Source organism: Leucoraja erinacea, unplaced genomic scaffold (genome assembly GCF_028641065.1).
Source record: "Leucoraja erinacea ecotype New England unplaced genomic scaffold, Leri_hhj_1 Leri_94S, whole genome shotgun sequence".
NCBI classification, from domain to species: Eukaryota; Metazoa; Chordata; class Chondrichthyes; order Rajiformes; family Rajidae; genus Leucoraja; species Leucoraja erinaceus.
The window spans coordinates 94,534-115,000 of record NW_026576894.1 but is presented as its reverse complement, the minus strand read 5'-3'; the positions used below and the strand labels follow the sequence as shown (position 1 = coordinate 115,000).

At 49.4% G+C, this 20,467-nt stretch overlaps 2 pseudogenes; both read left to right on the top strand.

The window, feature by feature from the left end:
- Positions 1-8,926: 8,926 nt before the first annotated feature.
- On the top strand, positions 8,927-11,507 carry LOC129695126 (tubulin alpha chain-like; annotated as a pseudogene).
- A 131-nt stretch (positions 11,508-11,638) lies between these two features.
- Positions 11,639-17,651, top strand: LOC129695127 (tubulin alpha-1 chain-like; annotated as a pseudogene).
- Positions 17,652-20,467: the final 2,816 nt, after the last annotated feature.

The window sequence follows — 20,467 nt, the reverse complement described above, 5'->3', positions numbered from 1 at the left end:
GATTTCAGAATTCCCTCTTTATTTAGAAAATAATCCTCGATTGATTCCTACTATCAAAATGCCGGTCTCCGCATTTTGCTGCGCTATATTCCATCTGCCATGTCTTTGCCTACTTTCCAAACATGCCCAAATCCTTCGGCAGAGTCGCTGCTTTCTCTACACTATCTGCCCCTCCACCGACCTTCGCAGCATCACCAAACTTCGCACCATGCAATTCCCTCATCCAAATCATTGATATACAACGTGAAGAGCAGCGGCCACAGCACCGACCCCTAGACTCTGGCAGCCAATGAGTGAAGATTTACGCGGATGCTGCTAGGGCTAGGGGGTCTGAGCTTATGGGAGAGGTTGAATAGGCTGGGTCGCTATTCCTTGGAGCGCACGAGGATGAGGGGTGATCGTATAGAGGTGTTAAAAATAATGAGAGGAACGGGTCGGGTACATGCACAGAAAATCTTGCCCAGAGTAGAGGCATCGAGGACCAATAGATTCAAGGCGAAGCGGTAACGATTTAATAGGAATTTGAGCGGTGACCTTTTCAAACAATGGGTGGTGGTTGCATGGAACAAGCTGCCAGAGGGGGTAGTTGCGGCTGGGACGATCCGAACGTATAAGGGACTATTAAACAGGTACATTGATGTGACACGTTTGGATGGATATGGTCCAAGGGCAGGCAGGTGGGACCAGTTTAGCTGGGACATGCCGGCCGGTGTGGGAAGTTGAGCCGACGTTTCTACACTCTATGTCTCTATAAAGCCATCAATGTGATATGCTTGTGATTCATCCTAACGAAATTGGAGATTGCTGGGTCTCTGATGGATTGCGCGTCATCATATTTGTAGAGTGCACCTTTCAATCAATCAATTCAATTCAATTCAATTCAACTTTAATGTCATTGCACAAATACAAGTATGGGTACAACGAAATGCAGTTTAGCGTCAGTCCGTAGTAATAGTGCAATATAGAAATACAAATACAGAATAAGCAAACAATGTGGACGGAGAGACTGGAGAAATCTATCGGCGGGACTCCGAGTTCAGCAATGTGATAGTGTTGTTGTAGAAGCTGTTCCTCATCCTACTAGTACGAGACCTGGGGCTCCTGTACAACCTTCCTGATGGGAGGAGGGCAAACAGTCCATGGTTGGGGTGGGACGGGTCTTTGATGATCTTCCCGGCCGTCTCAGAAAACCTTTTTCGGTGGAGGGCATCCATGGCAGGTAGCGGGGCACCGATGATGTACTGCGCGGTTTTCACCACCCGTTGTAGTGCCTTCCTGTCCGCTTTTGCTGTACCATACCGTGAAGCAGGTGGTCAGGATGCTTTCGATGGTACAGCGGTAAACGTTGGTCAGGATCTGGGGGGACAGGTGAGCTTTCTTGAGCCTCCTCAGAAAGTAAAGGCGCTGCTGCGCCTTTTTGATCAGCTTGGAGGTGTTGAGGGACCAGGACATATCCTCCGAGATGTGTACCCCGAGGAATTTGTAGTTGGAGACGTGCTCCACCTCAGTCCTGTTTATATGGGTGGGGGTTTGTCTGACCCCTCTGATCTTCCTGAAGTCAACAATAATTTCCTTCGTCTTCTTGGAGTTGAGGACGAGGTTATTGTTGGCACACCAGGTTGTCAGATGCTGGACCTCATCCCTGTAGGCTGTCTCGTCGTTGTCACTGATCAGTCCTACCACCGTGGTGTCGAATCAAGATGTTCAATGGCACTTTATTAATCAGAGATTTATCAATTGGAATCTAATTGCATGCCATCGTCACAATCAAGGGCCACTCCCACCCCTAACCCCTCCCTCCCTTAAACCCCGGTCATTCACTCTTCTCTCCACTTCTGTTGGACAGCGTACCACCTGATTCAGCGACAGCTTGTTCCCAGCAGACCTCTCGTGTGCTACCTTCCTGTGGTCCTCATGCTTTGTGAGATTCAAAAATCACAAATGCTCTTGAGACAAATTCAGACAAAGAAGTGTTTTTATTAATTTAATATTCTGCAGAATAGGTGCCTCTCCTCTGATGTCCCCTAGAGGCACAGAGAATATGGAGATACTTTCTATCTTTATACCTTTCTTCACTATGATCACTACCTCATGTCTCCCCATCGAGTTTCGTCCAATCATAACATAAAGCCCACAGTCCCACGAGAAAGTCCAGGAATGCCTCGGCCCATCTCCTGACGTCAAAGACTCCCAAAGCTTCTGCTGAAGTTTCTATCTGTTTCCTACTTTTTATCTAGAATTTCTCTCTGTTCTGTATATTGTTACTTTATTCTACCAGCAGTCTGGCTTCTGCTGATAAGCTCATTTATTTCTAAGTTATATTTTTCAGAGTTCTAGTATAAATCAACCATCCCTATTAACCCCTTTCTCACAATCCACCATTTTTCTTTTTGCTACGCATCTTTTGATTTATACAATATCTTCCTTGTCTAGTGCTAGCAGCAGATTCTTTGCCTCCCTATCCTCCTCTCGCTAGTCATACTGTGTTCTGAAGGCCAGCGCAGGAAATGATACAACATCCGAATAGGCACAAAGTCAATGGTTCCTTCCCTTCACGCACAGTCTACGGGCTGATATTGTCTGGTGGGGCCTCCACAGGACCCTTCAATCGGTTTGCGTGTGTCCACCCTTTTTCTTTTGTTCATACTGCTGTCTCGGTGATTGATAACACAAGGTAGGGTCCAGTCCACTTTGGTTGCAGATTTTCTTCCTTCCATGATTTTACAAGATCCCAGTTCTCTGCTTTCACAGAATGGATTGGCAAGTCGAGATGGGGACTGTGCCAACAGCCCCTTGGTTTTTAATTCTGTAATAGAATGAGATACTGCCAGTAAACAGTTCCTTAAGAAAACATCATTACCATGGTGGGTATTCCTTCTATCTTTCCCAAATAATAAAAACCTAACTTGTTCAACCTTTCTCTGTATCTTAGTTGCTGAAACCCAGTCAACATTCTAATTGATCTCCTCTGTACTCTCTATTTTGTTAACCTTTTTCCTATAATTATGCCTACCAAAATTATACACCATACTCTACAATTGACCTCACCAATACTTTGTACAATTTAACATTACAACCCAACTTCTATACACAATGCTCTGATTTATAAAGGCCAACACACCAAAATCTTTCTTTACCATCCTTTCTACACGAGATTCCACCTTCAGGGAATTATGCACAGTTATTCCTAGATCCCTCTGTTCAACTTCATTCCTCAATTCACAATCATTTACCATGTAAGTCTAATTTGAATTTGTCCTGCCAAGTTGTATCACCTCACACTTATCAACATTAAACCCATCTGTCATGTTTCAACCCACTCTTCCAAATGACCTAAATCTCTCTGTACATTTTTAAAATCTACTTAATTATTCACAACACCACCTATCTTAGTATCATCTACATACTTCTTAATCTATCTTACCACACCAACATCCATATTATTGATTCACATGACAAACAACAGTGGACCCAACACACATCCCTGAGGTACCCCTCTAGTCATTGACCTCCAACCTGATAAACATCCATCCACCATTACTCTCTGACATTTCCCAACAGCCACTTTTAATCCATCTTGCTATTCCTTACTAACCACTTCTTAACCAACCTTATTTCCTTTATTGAACCTTGTCAAAGGCCTTACTGAAGTTAACCACTTTAACCTCATCAATTTTCCTAATAACCTCTTTTAAGAAAAATCATGATTAGTCAAATGTCACAATCACAAATCCATGCTAATTCTTCCTAATCCTACCCCATTTGTCCAAATTCCTATAATATTGTCTTTAGTATCCTTTCCATTATTTCCCACCACTGATGTCAAACAAGTTCTTGTTAAAACTCTACTCTTCTTTGTCCTCCTGTTCACTTACCTCAGGGCTATTATCTATTCGTACCTGTGGGACAGCCCTCATGTAATTATTGAAATCGTACTAGGTATCTCAACCTTCTAAACAAACATCGGTCGGTGATTTAGAAAACTCATACATACACCTTGTCTTCAGATTTAAAGGGTCCTTCTTCCTGGTCCATCTCCGACAGCTTTTACCTTACCTGTTCATAAATAGACATGTATATCATTATTAACTGTTTCATATACTTTTTTAAATTCTATCTGTAACTGTTCCAAACTCGGTCCCTTGCAGGAACTTCTCCATCGTGTCACCTGCTGGTTAGTTTGCATGCAACATTTCTTCAGTGCCAATGGCAGAGCATTACACAAATCTTATTTATCTTAACCTTCAATGTTCCATTTATTCTTTTCATCAAATGAAAACAATCCGTTGTCAAAGCTGATTTCTGTAGGTTTACCAAACCTCTTAATTACCTTATTCAGCATAAACGACACTACAGTGCTCATACCTAAATCGATTCAGACTTACCCTGGACATCTCTTCCAGATGCTGTTTCAGCTGCTTTGTCTGCATTTTAATTTATTTATTTTACATGTACTTTTTCCATTTCACCATACAATTTCAACATATTTTCCAATCTAGTCTGAACTATATCCTGCCTTTCCCAAGGTCATCATCTGCTGTCTTATATTCTGAAGTATTTCTCTCTCTTCACTTGTGGAACAAACCAACAAATTGTCCACATCAGCAAATACTTTCTAAGGGTATACCATATAACCATATATCGAACCTGCCTCCACCACCTTCACTGGAAGCTCATTCCACACAGCTACCACTCTCTGAGTAAAGAAGTTCCCCCTCAACTTTCAACTCTGCCTTTCCCATCTAATTAAAAAACCTACCTCATCATAGCCTTTCTTGACATCCTTCCTTAAATCCCTTTCTCTCTCTTGGGGACCCCAGTCCTGTTAGGATTTATAATCTCCAGATTAATTTCACTCCTGATAGGACTTTGAGGAAAAGTTCCCCAAGACATGTATGATTGGCATGTAATTCTCTGGCCCCGCTTGGTTCCCTTATAGGACTCACTTGTGTCAGTTCATCACTTATTTCAGTCTTTTCAACCAGGGGCTTTGTTCGTTGACATTGACCGCAGAGACCAACTGTTTGCTGAATCGGGGGTTGGAAATAAATGACAATCCCACCACCTCCTTCAATTCTGCTTGACTTTAAGAAGAATGACTTCCACCACAATAGTTCATAATATAATGTTCACTGGTTGCCTTTTATTTCTTGTCCATTTTCAACTCTCCACCTTTTCATTCCCCTTTGTTCCTTGGGGTTCACCTTAAGTGGGTAACATTTGCTGAGGGGCCTGCATACCCTCGGTCATGACGGCATCCAACAAGAAGATGGCGCTGTAGCCGGTAAGTTTGTGAGCGGCGGCCATGTTTGTAGTCTTTTGTCGGCCCGGATGTAACAATTTACATCATGCATCTTTATCTGACACTTAGTGGTTCCCACCACTTTTACCAATGGTGCCTTCAAATCTTTCATGGCCAATAATCGTCCCACATTCTCCTCCTCCAAAGCCCTAATCCATTTCCTTCCCCATCAGGGATATAGGGTGAGGTATTTTTATTTATTATTTATTTTAATTTTTTTATTTTAATTTCTTTTTAGCCCTCTCAGTTTATGGGTGCCCCAAGGGATAATCTGTCATCCTGTCGTCTCTACTTCTCCTCTCTCTCTTCTCTCTCTCTCTCTCTCTCTCCCTCTTTTTCTTTTTCTTTTTTTTTTTTTTTTTTTTTTTTTTTTTTTCTTTTTTTTTTTTTTTTTCTCTCTCTCTCTCTCTCTCTCTCTCTCTCTCTCTCTCTCTCTCTCTCTCTCTCTCTATCTCTCTCTCTCTCTCTCTCTCTCTCTCTCTCTCTCCAATTATTTCAATCCATATTCACCATTATTTTAAATGTCCAATTCCTAGCACTAGTAACAATTTTCCAAATTAACTTTACTGACAAGAAATCTAAAAGAACATCAAGAAACGATTAAAAAAATCAAAAGCTGATTTTTACAACTTCCCTTTTTCAGGTTACGAGGATACAAAGAGTTAATTTTACAGCTTGTTCGCAATCCAATTTGAACTACAGTGGAAATCTCGCTCCCGCCACTGTGTTCAATTTTACAACTTGCTCATTCCAACCTTTCATCTTACAACCATTCGTTCCAAACCGGTTTTTACATACAAATCACATTCGTTCCGTTCTTACTTCAAATAGATTATTCATTTTATATTTTCTCCCTGTCCTGCACTCTTGTCCCCGGCCTTTGCCGTCTTCTTATCTGCTACTTTCGGGAGTAACTCCCTCATCATCCTGTCTCTCTCTTCTACTGCCTGCAACATAATCTTTACTACTTTTTCCCTTCTGTGAAAAGGAAATTTCAACCGAACTTATCTTCCCCTTCTGCCCTTTGACTCCCCGTCCTGTTGGCCGGGTGATCTTCGTCCACCCCGGCCCCTGTCTTCTCTTTCCTTTGGGTATTTTGGCCCCCTCCGGCTCTGCATTTGTCCCAACGGACTATACCTTATCATTGTTGGCTTCTCCAACCCCTGGGTATTTCCTGCCCTCCAGGGTCCAGCATTTGCCCCAACGGACTATTGGGCAGAATGCGGGGATTTGGCCCACAGCCTTTTCCCCTCCCTTCTGGGTTTGCCTTGCAGCCCCCTGAATCCTTCAGAGCGTCAACCACAAGGTCTTTCCACAATCGCCCAGGAAGTACTTTATTAGTCATTGTTCCTACCTGGGTTCTGTGCACAGAAATTGCTCGATTGATTTTTCACGATTTCCAACTACTCCCACTTCTTTGCCGAGTCTCTGTGTGGTCCGGATACTACTGCTTAAACAGCTGACGGCAAGCAAGGAGTCTGAGACCGCTGAACTCAGCAGGGTGCACCTTCCCTTCGTCCGTCTACTCCCGTCAGCTGTCTAGAGTATTGGATCTCGGAACGAGCCCCCAAGTTGTGAGATTCAAAAATCACAAATGCTCTTGAGACAAATTCAGACAAAGAAGTGTTTTTATTAATTTCGTATTCTGCAGAATAGGTGCCTCTCCATCATTGATGTCCCCTAGAGGCACAAAGAAGATGGAGATACTTTCTACCTTTATACCTTTCTTCACTATGATCACTACCTCATGTCTCCCCATCGAGTTTCGTCCAATCATAACATAAAGCCCACATTCCCACGAGAAAGTCCAGGAATGCCTCGGACCATCTCCTGACGTCAAAGACTCCCAAGGCTTCTGCTGAAGTTTCTATCTGTTTGCTACTTTTTATCTAGAATTTCTCTCTGTTCTGTATATTGTTACTTTATTCTACCAGCAGTCTGGCTTCTGCTGATAAGCTCATTTATTTCTAAGTTATATTTTTCAGAGTTCTAGTATAAATCAACCATCCCTATTAACCCCTTTCTCACACGCTTGAAAATAAAAATGCCCTTTTTATTCTCTAAATGGACCCTACACTATGCACGTTGCTCACTTGTTTCGTGCTGCGCTACCAGATATACTGATGTGATCTGCCTGTATAGTACGCCTAACATTTTTTTCTCAGCACACGTGATGGCAATCAATCAATAACCATTGATCGTAGACAATGCGATGACAGACAGGGGATCCCGGATTATGAAGTGATTAATGGAGCGAAATTGATGGTTATCTCTTGTATGCGTGGGATTAACATCACATGCGCTGTGATCGGCAGCAATTTCTCCACCGGTAAAGTAGCTAAATTAATACGACCAGTTGATTGCATGGGTCTAGGAAGTCAAATAGTTAGCGCTAGGTACCATTTGGAGGCTAATGGTCAGATACTTTAATTTCCAGCTGTAATTGATAGAATGGAATCTGGGAGGTGATGGCAGACAATGCATTGCGTCACTGAAGCTCCATTGTTCTCAGATTCAGATTCAATTTTAATTGTCATTGTCAGTGTACAGTACAGAGACAACGAAATGCATTTAGCATCTCCCTGGAAGAGCGACATAGCAAACGATTTGAATAAATAATAATAAGTGTGTGGGGGGGGGGGGGGGGGGGGGGGTGGTGATTGGCAGTCACCGAGGTACGTTGTTGAGTAGAGTGACAGCCGCCGGAAAGAAGCTGTTCCTCGACCTGCTGGTTCGGCAACGGAGAGACCTGTAGCACCTCGCGGATGGTAGGAGGGTAAACAGTCCATGGTTGGGGTGAGAACAGTCCTTGGCGATGCTGAGCGCCCTCCGCAGACAGCGCTTGCTTTGGACAGACTCAATAGAGGGGAGCGAGGAACCGGTGATGCGTTGGGCAATTTTCACCACCCTCTGCAATGCCTTCCGGTCGGAGACAGAGCAGTTGCCATACCACGTCACACACATTCTACGTCACACACTGTGGATTATTCAGCAACGAGCGCCTTGGAACCTTCTGTGTTTGTTTCCTGTGGCAACCAAGGTCATTGTTCTCATTGCCCAATCGGCGCGCGTTTGGCCAACGCCACCGTTCTATCCCCGGGGGCCCTATAAATACCGGAGCGGCGCCGCATTGCGTCACAGTCTCGAGAACCACGCGAGCGGAGCAACATGGTCAGCGCGCGGGAGAATGTCCGCGGGACGCGCGTGTTCCCCCCGGGCGAGGGATCCACGGGGGAGGGAATCAATTATTTACAGTCACCGGACACGGGAAGGGGAGAGCGCACCCGAGGAATGGGAAAGTGGTGGGTAGCTGGGAACTGCGAGCGGGAATGAGACGGCGGCGGGGGCAGGGAGGGCGCAGGGTAATATTGGGCAGGGAAACGAGGAATGCAATTTCGAGGAATTTGAGGGATACATTCGGCGAAGGCAGCGTGGAGAGTCTGCGAATTGCAATGTTGGGTGGAACTGAGAAGGTGATCATTTGGGCGGGGGCGGTGAGCGATCAGGGCCAAACAGACTATGAATAAGTCCAAATGGTGATCAATAGGAATCGTGGAGATCACGCGGCCCGCAGCAGTAAACAAGAAATTACCAACGCTCACCTCTCGCCCTAACATCTCACCGCCTGTTTCTCCTCGCCAACAGCGCGAGTGTCTTTCAATCCACATCGGCCAGGCTGGCGTCCAGGTTGGCAACGCTTGCTGGGAGTTGTATTGCCTGGAGCACGGGATCCAACCGGATGGACAGATGCCCAGCGACTCGACCATCGGAGGCGGCGACGATTCGTTCAACACATTCTTCAGCGAGACGGGTGCGGGCAAGCACGTACCAAGGGCCGTGTTCATCGACCTGGAGCCCACGGTGATCGGTAAGTTGGGAGGTGCAGAGAATGTTTGCCGTTCTCTTAAGTCCTTCTCTTCCGGGGAGGGGGCAGTGTGTGGCAATGGCCTCTCTTAATTCTCTATCTATACCGCCCTACAGATGAGGTGCGGACCGGCACCTACCGCCAGCTCTTCCACCCCGAGCAGCTCATCACCGGCAAGGAGGACGCGGCCAATAACTATGCCCGGGGCCACTGCTCCATCGGCAAGGAGATCGTGGACCTGGTCCTGGATCGCATCCGGAAGCTGGTAGGTTGCTCAGCGACTGCAAATTACCGACTGCCGCTCCGCGTGCTTACAGCGCCAATGGATCCAGTTGCACCGGCCCATTCGCGAGTGCTGCGGCCACTCACACATACATATTGTCAACGCTCTATTTATCACTGAGATACTCACTGAACCATCTCGCTCTGCGCCGGCTGTAGAGAGCACCATGACCCTCTCGTGTCGCTCCTTCCCTTTGCACGTTGGCACAGAATTGAGCTTTTGTCCCTTCTCCACCCTCAGGCCGATCTCTGCACCGGACTGCAGGGTTTCCTCATCTTCCACAGTTTCGGTGGCGGCACCGGCTCGGGTTTCACCTCCCTCCTCATGGAGAGACTCTCCGTCGACTACGGCAAGAAATCCAAGCTGGAGTTTTCCATTTACCCGGCGCCGCAGATCTCCACCGCAGTGGTCGAGCCCTACAACGCGGTGCTGGTCACCCACTGCACCCTGGAACATTCCGATTGCGCCTTCATGATGGACAACGAGGCCATTTACGACGTGTGTCGGCGGAACCTGGACATCGAGCGCCCCACGTACACCAACCTCAACCGCCTGATGGCACATTTAGTGTCGTCCATCACCGCCTCGCTGCGCTTCGACGGCGCTCTCAACGTGGACCTGACTGAGTTCCAAACCAACCTGGTTCCCTACCCGCGCATCCACTTCCCGCTCGTCACATATGCTCCCATTATTTCTGCAGAGAAGGCTTACCATGAGGAACTGTCCGTCTCCCAATTGACCAACGCCTGCTTCGAGCCGGCCAACCAGTTGGTGAAGTGCGACCCTCGCCAGGGGAAGTACATGGCGTGCTGTATGCTGTACCGCGGGGACGTGGTGCCCAAGGACGTCAACGCCTCCATCGCCACCATCAAGACAAAGCGCTCCATCCAGTTCGTGGACTGGTGCCCGACCGGGTTCAAGGTGAGTGTGACCAACGCTCGCGTTTCCATGCACACACATGCAGTCTAATTCATCTGCTGGCACAATAGCATACATCCTTGGCACCATTTGTACTCTGCAAATAAATTATATCAGCACCCGAAGGGACACACACACACACCCCTTCTTCAAAGGTGTGAATATTTTGCAAAGTGTGCAGGAGGGTGTCATCCGGGTAGTCCTTGGCCTTGTGGCCTTGTGCTTATGGGAGAGGTTAGATAGGCTGGGGCATTTTTTAATTTGGGGCGTAGAAATCTGAGGGGCAGGACATATCCTGATGTGCAAGATCACGAGGGACATGGATAATATGTGCTCTCATCTTAAAATCTCAAAACTGGATGCCCGCTACGTGAGGCGAGAGATGAGATATTTAAGATGGACCTCCCGACCAATTAATCTATTCTGAGGGTAGTCCGCATCTGGAACGAGTTGTCAGGTAAAGCTAGAAAACCTTACGTTTGCTACATTTAAAGCATAGATAGAAATTCCCAAAACATAGGATGCACATGAAGGGTTTAGAATGATAAAGGGCAGTCGCATGCAAATGAGACGAGCTCGTATGCCAACTATGGGGCATGGACAAGGTGGTTGGAAGAGCACGCTTCCCAGCTGCACAGCATCATACCTTCATGGCTCCAACACACATGTATCGGAGCTTGCAATCCAGAGAATAATTACATCCGGAGATTTATTTAATGGAATCGCTAAGCTATTAATCAATTATAATTTGTGCAATTTAAGGGCGAAGTACTAAACTGATAATGCTAGCATATTTGTGCAAGTAAAATTAATTTAAAGATTTTTTTTCCGGCCGCAGGTGGGCATCAACTACCAGCCCCCGACGGTGGTGCCGGGGGGCGACCTGGCCAAGGTGCAACGCGCCCTCTGCATGCTGAGCAACACCACCGCCATCTCCATGGCCTGGACCCGCCTCAACCTCAAGTTCGACAAGATGTACGCCAAGCGGGCCTTTGTCCACTGGTACGTGGGAGAGGGGCTGGAGGAAGGAGAGTTCCAGGACGCGCGGGAGGACATGGCGTCGCTGGAGAAGGACTACCACGAGGTTGCAGTGGATTCCGCCGACCTCGAGAGAAGGGGGGCGGGAGGAGGAAGAATAAAATGTGTTAATTTAGTAGTTACAAGTATAATTTAATACAGATTTAATAGATTATATTGATAGATATTATACTTATGATGATAAAATTATTTTAAGAACCGATTGTTTTGTCGATTTACTTGAGGGCGGAGAATGGAAAGTAACACCAATGTTGGGCAGAGAGTGGGGATTTGGGAGCAGCTGTTCGTCTGTAAGTCCTCGTCCTACCTGTAGGAGTCATTTAAAGACGAGGTGATGGGAATTCAGTTCTGGCGTGCTCCACAGAACATGAAGGATGCGGATGGCGGTTTTCCTGAACCTTGGATGGTAAATTCAGTCAATAAGAAAAGAGGAAACTACCTCGGCGGCGCAACGGTACAGCTGGTGCTTTACAGCGCCAGAGGCACGGGTTCGATTCTGACTACTGGTGCTTATCTGCGCGGAGTTTGTATGTTCTCCCTGTCAACGCGTCGGTTTTCCCAGCGTGCTCCAGCTTCCTCACACACTACAAAGTGTTACAGGTTCGCAGATTAATTTGGCGTCTGCAAATTGTCCCTAGTGTGTAGGATAATTTTGAGGTAGGGGAATTGTTGGTCGCCGCACGCTCGGCCAGCCGACGAGACTCATTTCGCGCTGTATCTCTGAAAAACAAAAAAAACACTTGAAGGAAACTGATGAGTCTGAAGTAGGGCCTCGAATCGAAAGGTCACCTATTCCTTTTCTCCAGAGAGGCTCCCTGACCGCGGCTATTCCAGCATTTTGTGTCTATCTTCGTTGGTAAACCAGCATCTGTAGTTCATTCCTACACAAAATGAAATACAAGTAAGTTTTAGGATGTTGAGATGGGACAGGGTCCCGATGAAATATGCAAAAAGGAGCAAAGCACGTACGTAGAGCATCTAGAAGGTCAAATGTCTTTGGCCACTGGGAATATGAAAAATCTCATGGGGTTTCAACCATATATGGATTATACGAGGGGAGGCGGGAACAGGGAAGGATCATTAATAGGTGATGGAATTTAATACTGAGAAGTGTGAGGTGTTGCATTTTGGGACGTCGAACAAGGGAAAGAGCTACACAGTAAATGGCAATGCTCTGAGGAGTGTTGTGGGGCAGAGGGTTCTAGACGTGCAGGTGCACGGTTCCTTAAAGGTCGAGTTTTAGTTAGATAAGGTAGTCAAACAGGTTAATGGCACATTGACCTTTATCAGTCAGAGTAATGTATATGGAAGTTGGGAGGTCATGTTGCAGTTGCATAAGGCGTTGGTGGGACCGCATTTATAATATTGTGCCCTATTTTGGGCACCATGTTATAGGAAAGATATGTTCAAGCGTGAAAGGGTTCAGAAACGATTTACGAGGATGTTGTCAGGACTAGAAGGTGTGAGCTACAAGAGAGGTTGAGTGGGCTACGTCTCTATTCCTTGGGGCGCAGGAAAATGAGAGGTGATCTTACAGAGGTGTACAAACTAATGAGAGAAATAGATCGGGTAGATGCACAATCTCTTGTCCAGAGCAGGCTAAATCGAGAACCAGACCACACAGGTTCAGGGTGAACGGGAAAAGATTTAATAGGAATCCGAGGGGCAACGCTTGCTGGGAGCTGTACTGCTTAGAGCAAGGGATCCAGCCGGATGGACAGATGCCCAGCGACAAGACCATCGGGGGCGGCGACGACTCCTTCAACACCTTCTTCAGCGAGGCGGGGGTGGGCAAGCACGTCCCCCAGGCCTTGTTCTTGATCTGGAGCCCACCGTGATCTTTTAGGTGAAACCGGGTAGTGACCTGACATGTTGGGCCTTGTCTGAAACCTTCACCGCGGCGTTTGCCGAACCATTCGTGAACTGCTTAATGAACCAGTTTTTGTTAATGAACTGGTTCATTGTCCGTTCTCTGTTCGCTCCCCTGTAGATGAAGTGCGGACCGGCACATACCGGCAGCTCTCCCACCCGAACAGCTCATCACCGGCAAGGAGGACGCGGCCAACAACTACGCCCGGGGCCACTGCTCCATCGGCAAGGAGATCGTTGACCTGGTCCTGGATCGCATCCGGAAGCTGGTAGGTTGTGGAACCGAATCCAACCGTGAACCAGTGCCCGGTGTTCAACAATCTGGTGATCCTAGTTCGCCCGTGGCCCGCAGTTCATGAATGGTTCAGCGTTCATGATGCAGCTCAGCGATCGTCACCCGACTGGATCCCCGTTCACGTCTCCTCCCCGCGCCCACAGAGTCATATAGCGATAGAGTTGTGCAGCGTGGAAACAGTCCATCGACCCACACCGATGCATCTACTCTGGTCCCACCTGTCCGCGTTTGTTCCATATCCATCCAAACCTATCATATCCATGTACCTGTCAGTTTAAATGTTTCTTAAACGTTGCCATAGTACCTGCATCAACTACAGGCACAGATAAGGTTCACCAGACTGATTCCTGGGATGTCAGGACTTTCATATGAAGAAAGACTGGATAGACTCGGCTTGTACTCGCTAGAATTTAGAAGATTGAGGGGGATCTTGTAGAAACATAAAATTCAAATCCTTTTGCTATGAATCGTTGGCTGATATATCTTCCTCTCTTAAACTCATCTACCTGCTTTCTCCCCATAACCCTGACACATGACACATAGCAAAAAGATTTGAGTATAGGAGCAGGGAGGTTCTACCGCAGTTGTACAGAGTCTTGGTGAGACCACACCTGGAGTATTGCGTACAGTTTTGGTCTCCTAATCTGAGGAAGGACATTATTGCCATAGATGGAGTACAGAGAAGGTTTACCAGACTGATTCCTGGGATGTCAGGACTTTCATATGAAGAAGGACTGGATAGACTTGGCTTGTACTCGCTGAAATTTAGAAGATTGAGGGGGGAATCTCATAGAAACTTACAACATTCTTAAGGGGTTGAACAGGCTAGATGCAGGAAGATTGTTTCCGATGTTGTGGAAATCCAGAACAAGGCGTCACAGTTTAAGGATAAAGGGGAAGTATTTTAGGACCGAGATGAGAAAATAATTTTTCACACAGAGAGTGGCGAATCTGTGGAATTCTCTGCCACAGAAGGTAGTTGAGGTCAGTTCATTGGCTATATTTAAGAGGGAGTTAGATGTGGCCCTTATGGCTAAAGAAATCAGGGGGTATGGAGAGAAGGCAGGTACAGGATACTGAGTTGGATGATGAGCCATGATCATATTGAATGGCGGTGCAGGCTCTGAGGGACGAATGGCACCTATTTTCTATGTTTCTATGTAAACCTCGATCAGATTCTTGACACACGACTAACCAGCTACAAAACCGTGCAGACTATCCCTAATCCGCCTACGTCCATCTACATGCATTCATAACCTGTCCCTCAGATACGCCCTCGCATCTTTCCGACCACAAATGTTTAAGTAAAACCACTGATGTTAGGCTCCGTCCACGTCTCCAGAGGGTCTGTTTACCCCCTGTAACACCCACACTCAACCCCATACCCTTCGCCCTTCTCAATGCTTTCCGCTTTATCTGCCGACAGGCCGACCAGTGCACCGGATTAAAGGGGTTCTTCATCTTCCACAGTTTCGGGGGGGGGGGCACCGGCTCGGGCTTCAACTCCCTCCTCATGGAGAGACTGTCCGTCGACTACCGCAAGAAATCCAAGCTGGTGTTTTCCGTCTACCCGGCGCCGCCGATCTCCACCGCCGTGGTCGAGCCCTACAACGCGGTGCTGGTCACCCACTGCACCCTGGAGCACTCCGACTGCTCCCTCAACTCCCCCTCCCACTCCGCCTCCGACCTCTCTGTCCTGGGTCTCCTCCATGGCCACAGCGAGCAGCACCGGAAGTTGGAGGAACAGCACCTCATATTCCGTTTGGGGAGTCTGCACCCCGGGGGCATGAACATCGAATTCTCCCAATTTTGTTAGTCCTTGCTGTCTCCTCCCCTTCCTCAGCCCCCCTGCTGTCTCCTCCCATCCCCCAGCCTTCTGGCTACTCCTCCTTTTCCCTTTCTTGTCCCCACCCACCCCCGCCCCCGATCAGTCTGAAGAAGGGGTTCGGCCCGAAACGTTGCCTATTTCCTTCGCTCCATAGATGCTGCTGCACCCGCTGAGTTTCTCCAGCTTTTTTGTGTAACCCTGCTCCTTCATGCTGGACAACGAGGCCATTTACGACATCTGCCGGCGGAACCTGGTAGTGTCGTCCATCACCGCCTCGCTGCGCTTTGACGGCGCCCTCAACTTGGACCTGCTCGAGTTCCAGACCAACCTGATCCACTACCCGCGCATTCACTTCCCGCTGGTGACCTACGCGCCCCTGATCTCGGCCGAGAAGGCTTACCACGAGCAACTGTCCGTGTCGGAGATCACCAACGCCTGTTTCGAGCCGGCCAACCAGATGCTCAAATGCAACCCCCACCACTGCAAATACATGGCGTGCTGCATGTTGTACCGTGGGGACGTGGTGCCCAAGGACGTCAACGCCTCCATCGCCTCTATCGCCACCGTCAAGATCAAGCGCTCCATCCAGTCGTGGACTGGTGTCCGACCTGGTTCAAGGTAGGAGGAGGTTGTGCAGAAATCCACGCGGCAAAAGCTTGACCCAAACACTGGTCTCGCACTGGGCTGTGAAATCTAGCACAGCCAGACCAGCTGCTCCACGATTGCAGAAACCAGGGTAACTAACAGGGGTTTCCCTCGTTTAAAGGCGCAAATCTTCATGTTTTAGACTACGATCAGTAACATTCGGCCCATCGGGTCCATGCTGACCCTCCCACATTGATCTGTATTGTAGTAAATGCCTATAATGTTCTGTGTGCTGAAGCAAAGCAAAAATCTCATTGTCCTATCAGGGACGCATGACAATAAACTCACTGAAATTTGAACCAGTAATTCCATTCTCTCCTGTCACTTATGTCTCACTAGAATTTAGAAGATTGAGGGGGGAATCATATAGAAACTTACAACATTCTTAAGGGTTTGGACTGGCTAGATGTAGGAAAATTGGCATTCAGCAAGGTGCAGAGTTAAGTTGTGTAACAGCCGCAGGGAAGAAGCTGTTCCTGAACCTTCTGGTCCGGCAACGGGGAGACCTGTTGCGCCTCCCGGATGGTAGGATGGTAAACAGTCCATGGTTGGGGTGAGAGCAGTCCTTGACGATGCTGTGCGCCCTTCCCAGACATCGCTTGCTTTGGACAGACTCAATGGAGGGGAGCGAGATACCGGTGCTGCGTTGGGCAGTTTTCACCACCCTACGCAGTGCTTTCCGGTCGGTGACAGAGCAGTTGTCATACCATACTGTGATACAGTTGGTAATGATGCTCTCGATGGTGCAGCGGTAGAAGTTCACCAGAATCTGAGGAGACAGATGGACCTTCTTTAGTCTCCTTAGGAAGAAGAGAGGCTGGTGAGCCTTCTTGACCAGTATTGAGGTATTGTGGGTCCAAGAGAGGTCATCAGAGACGTGGACGCCCAGAAATCTGAAAGTGGAAACACGTTCCCTGTGACCCCTTTCCGCAACAAGGGGTCACAGTTTAAAGATAAGGGGGAGATCTTTTAGGACCGAGATGAGAAACAAAATGTTCACACAGAGAGTGGTGAATCTCTGGAATTCTCTGCCACAGAAGGTAGTTGAGGCCAATTCATTGGCTATATTTAAGAGGGAGTTAGATGTGGCCCTTGTGGCTAAAGGGAACAGAGGGTATGGTGAGAAGGCAGGTACAGGATACTGAGTTGGATGATCAGCCATGGTCATATTGAATGGCGGTGCAGGCTCGAAGGGCCGAATGGCCTACTCATGCACCTATTTTCTATGTTTCTGTTTCCTCCTCCGTCCCTTTAATATGGATCCCTCCATTGTGTGTGCAACCGAACTAAACGCTGTTTCTCTCTCCCCCGCAGGTGGGCATCAACTACCAGCCCCCGACGGTGGTGCCGGGGGGCGACCTGGCCAAGGTGCAACATGCCGTCTGCATGCTGAGCAACACCACCGCCGTCTCCATGGCCTAGACCCGCATGAACCTCAAGTTCGGCAAGATGTACGCCAAGCGGGCCTTTGTCCACTGGTACGTGGGAGAGGGTCTGGAGGAAGGAGAGTTCCAGGACGCGCGGGAGGGCATGGCGTCGCTGGAGAAGGACTACGAGGAAGTGGGTATCGATTCGGCGGATCTGGACAGGAAGGCCGAAGAGGAATAGTGAATATCCAGAAAGACTCGTTTATTTTTATTACTAATGTTGTAAATATAATTTATGAAATGTAATAAATCTATTTTAAATTCAATTCGTCTTCCCTCCGTTGTATTGGGGCCCAGGGGGAGAGAGTGGGAACCCAGGGGAAGCGGGGGAGAGAGAGAGAGAGAGAGGAGAGAGAGAGAGAGAGAGAGAGAGAGAGAGAGAGAGAGAGAGAGAGAGAGGCGAGAGAGAGAGAGAGAGAGAGAGAGAGAGAGAGAGAGAGAGAGAGAGAGAGAGAGAGAGAGAGAGAGAGAGAGAGAGAGAGAGAGAGAGAGAGAGGAGAGAGAGAGAGAGAGAGAGAGAGAGAGAGAGAGAGAGAGAGAGAGAGAGAGAGAGAGAGAGAGAGAGGAGAGAGAGAGAGAGAGAGAGAGAGAGAGAGAGAGAGAGAGAGAGGAGAGAGAGAAGGGAGGAGAGGGAGCGGGAGACGGGGGGGGAGAGAGCGGGGGGGAGAGAGAGGGACATTTCCATTCACGTGTCTACCTAATCAGCGCCTATCCATGCCGCAGTGTTCCAGCAGGCTGGAGCAGTGGGCAAAGGCTTTGCCACAGAGCGGTCCGGTGCTCCAGCAGGTTGGCAAGGCGGGTGAAGCCTTTGCCACAGGATGGGCAGGGGAAAGGCACACCGCTGTGGGCACACCGGCGCTGCCACAGGCTCGACATGCGGGTGAAACCCTTGCCACACTCAGCGCACCCAAAGGGTCTCTCTCTGGTGTGTATACGTTGGTGCCCCCTCAGCCCCCATCCTCGCTTGAAACCCTTGCCGCAGTGGGAGCAGCTGCTCGCCGGCGTGAGCCCGCCGGTGCTACCGCAACCCCCACGAGCTGTCAAACGCCTCACCGCAGTACATGGTGTACTGGTGTGGACGCGCTGGAGAGACAGGGTGTGTGGGGCCATGGCAATTCGCTCTCCACACACCGGGCTGGGAAAGGGAGGTCGCCGGTGTGCTTCCGCTGGTAGGACATCAGCTTGGAGGGGCTGGTGAAGCCCTTGCCGCACTGGGCGCAGTGAAGGGGCGCTCGCCGGTGTGTGTGCGCTGGTGATCCAGCAGGTGATTGGACTGAGTGAAGCCCTTGCCACAGTCGCTGCAGGTGTAGGGCCGCTACCCGGTGTGCAGGCGCATGTGCCTCTTCAGGTTCGTGGACGATTTGAAGCCTTTGCCGGAGTGGGAACAGGTGAAAGGCCGCTTACTGCTATGCACCTGCGAGTGGACCCGCAGCCACGACAACCATGTAAAGCTCTTACCGCAGGTGGAGCAGCCGAAGGGCTTCTCGCCCGTGTGAACACGCCGGTGGATCTCCAGCAGGCACGGGCTCTGCCAGGCCTTGCCACACACGTTACACTCATAACGCTTCTCTTTGTTGTGCCCCGTCATGTGGTCCTCCACTGAAGCTCAGCCCGCACACAAAGCAGGTGGGGAGGGGGGAGGGGGAGAGGGGGGGGGGGGGTCACCAGCACCCTGGCCGTCCACAGCAACGGCTCCTAACCCCTGCAGGAGGGGAACACAGCTGGTCAACACGGTGGGAAACAGGATATTACTAATGGGTAAACATTACTAGTGCATAAAGGGCGGAAGGGGGGAAAACGGGGGGAGGTGAGTGTGGAGGGGTGAGTGAGGGGGGGGGGGGGGGGGGGTGTCAGTAGGTGGGCTGAGAGGGCGAGTGTGGATTGAGGAGTTTGGGGTAGTGGGGGAAGTGGGGGAGGGCAGGGGTTGAGGGTGAGTGAGGGGGGGGGGGGGTTGAGTGGGAAGGCGGTCAGTGGGGGGAGGAGTGATTGGGCAGAGAGGGGGTGGGTTGTGAGTGGGGTGAGGGGGGGTTGGGGGTGAGGGATGAGTGGGTGGAGTCACCGCCAATCCGAGAGGGACTGCCGGCCCCGCCACCTGCCATTGTGAAGTCACGTGGGGCGCGGCATGCATCATGGGAAGAAGGTCACACAATGCTGGAGTCAGTCAGCGGGTCGGGCAGCTTCTGTGAAGAGGGAATGTGTGACGTTTCGGGTCGAGATCCTTCTTCAGTCTGATGGGAGGTACAGAGATAAGGAAGTGTAAGGAGTAAATACAGGGCAAAGGGAATGTAGTTCAAGGAAAATGTAAAATAGATCGTTGTTAGTTGTGAGAAGGTAACATAGAAAATAGGCGCAGGAGTAGGCCATTTGGCCCTTCGAGTTCCATTCACTATGATCTTGGCTGATCATCCACATATCCCTTGATTCCGCTTGTCTAAGAGCTAAATCCAACTTGAAAATCTCCAGTAAATAAGCGAGTTCTGTATTCCGACTGCACATGCCCAGGTCATAGGTCATTTGCTATAAACATCTCGGCGTCTGTGCTGCTACGTGTTTGCAGACCTGCGTTTTGTTTCTAGTCGGGTTCGAGCCTGGGGCTGCGGCTCTGTGGAGTTGCTGCTGCGCCATCCACATCCCCTCCCGGGTGTCCTGTTGGTGTCCGGGGTGGCCCTGCGCTGGCCGGCACCTGCCCGGGGCAATCCTGGGGACAGCGGTGTTGGGGGGGAGGCGCTGGCTCCAGTTCGGTTGTGCCTATCCCGCCGGTTGGGCCACAGCCCTCGACTGGCGGGGCACCAGCCCGGAGCACTGGATGCCCAGGACTTGCAGCCGTAGCGGAGGGGCGGTCACTAGCTCCGGTTTGGCTCTGCTTCGGCTCCCGGGGGGTGGGCCCATTCCCCAGCGGCATGGGGACCACCGGCTGAGCCTCTATCCTTGTCTAGTAGCTGACGGTTGCCCCCCTCGGTACCGGTGGGGACCGAGCGCCGGTCATCGGTTCGGATG